The sequence below is a fragment of the Hyla sarda genome, chromosome 1, assembly GCF_029499605.1.
Source record: "Hyla sarda isolate aHylSar1 chromosome 1, aHylSar1.hap1, whole genome shotgun sequence".
In the NCBI taxonomy this organism is placed as follows: domain Eukaryota; kingdom Metazoa; phylum Chordata; class Amphibia; order Anura; family Hylidae; genus Hyla; species Hyla sarda.
In genome coordinates, this window is record NC_079189.1 from 432,113,776 (window position 1) to 432,114,846 (window position 1,071).

Here is a 1,071-nt window from a genome sequence, read left to right on the forward strand (position 1 = left end):
GGGTAGCAGTTAAACTCAGGACCGGCAGGGGGAGAGAAGCGGGCGGCGGCGGTAGCGCCGACCCCGGGAACAGGCAATTATAAAACCAGGGATGGGGGAGGCAATGGGCCAGCTGCGGTGGTTAAACTCAGGACAGGCAGGGGGAGAGAAGCGGGTGGCGGTGGCAGTCTCTGGCCCCGAAAAAGCCGCTGCAGTTCATTGATTTAAAGCTCCCACTTTAAATCATTGATCTGCAGGGGGGGGGGGGGGGGAATAACTTATACTGATATTCCGGTATAAATCATCAGCTATCGGCCGGAAAGTCCACAGATTATCAGTATTGGCCCTAAAAAAAATCAATATCGGTCGAACCCTAGTTCAGACCTTCACCAATCAGGAGAACAGGCCTGGAAAAGGCTGCTCCTCTCCCTGCTCTGTGTTACATGATCGAAACAGGCCCCGAAGACTTACATTAAATGTATCTCGATCATGTGATACAGAGCCGTGAGAGAATGCGCAGAGCATGGACTACTCCTGGCTTGTTCTCTTAATTGGTGGAGGTCTGAATACGCAGTCCCTCATCAATGAAAAAAACTTTTGACATCTATCTGTCCAAGTGACAGTGCCCATTTAATTGATAGTTCTCGTTCGTTCGTTCGCTCTCTCTCTCTCTTTCTTTCACCCTTACTCACCCCCATTTGCCAGGGGCGGGGATTATGTTTAAAGTCCCATACAAATCTATGGTAAATATATGTTACTGCATAACTTCCAAACGGCTGAAGATATTTTGATAATACTTGGTCACATGTTACTTATATCTCCACTTAAAATATAGGATAGTCAATTTAACCCTTAACTACCCCCATTTGTGAGGGTAGGTGTTTTTGTTTAAAGTCCCATGCAAATCAATGGGAAATGTTTATTCCCACATAACTTCCGTACGGCTGGAGATATTTCAATACCTGGTACACATATTACAGGTTGGGATAGGAGGTTGGGATAGGAGGACTGGATAGGAAGTCGGGATAGGAGGTCAGGATATGACAACAATATATAAGGACGGGATATGAAGTCAAAAGCTTCCTCTTGTTT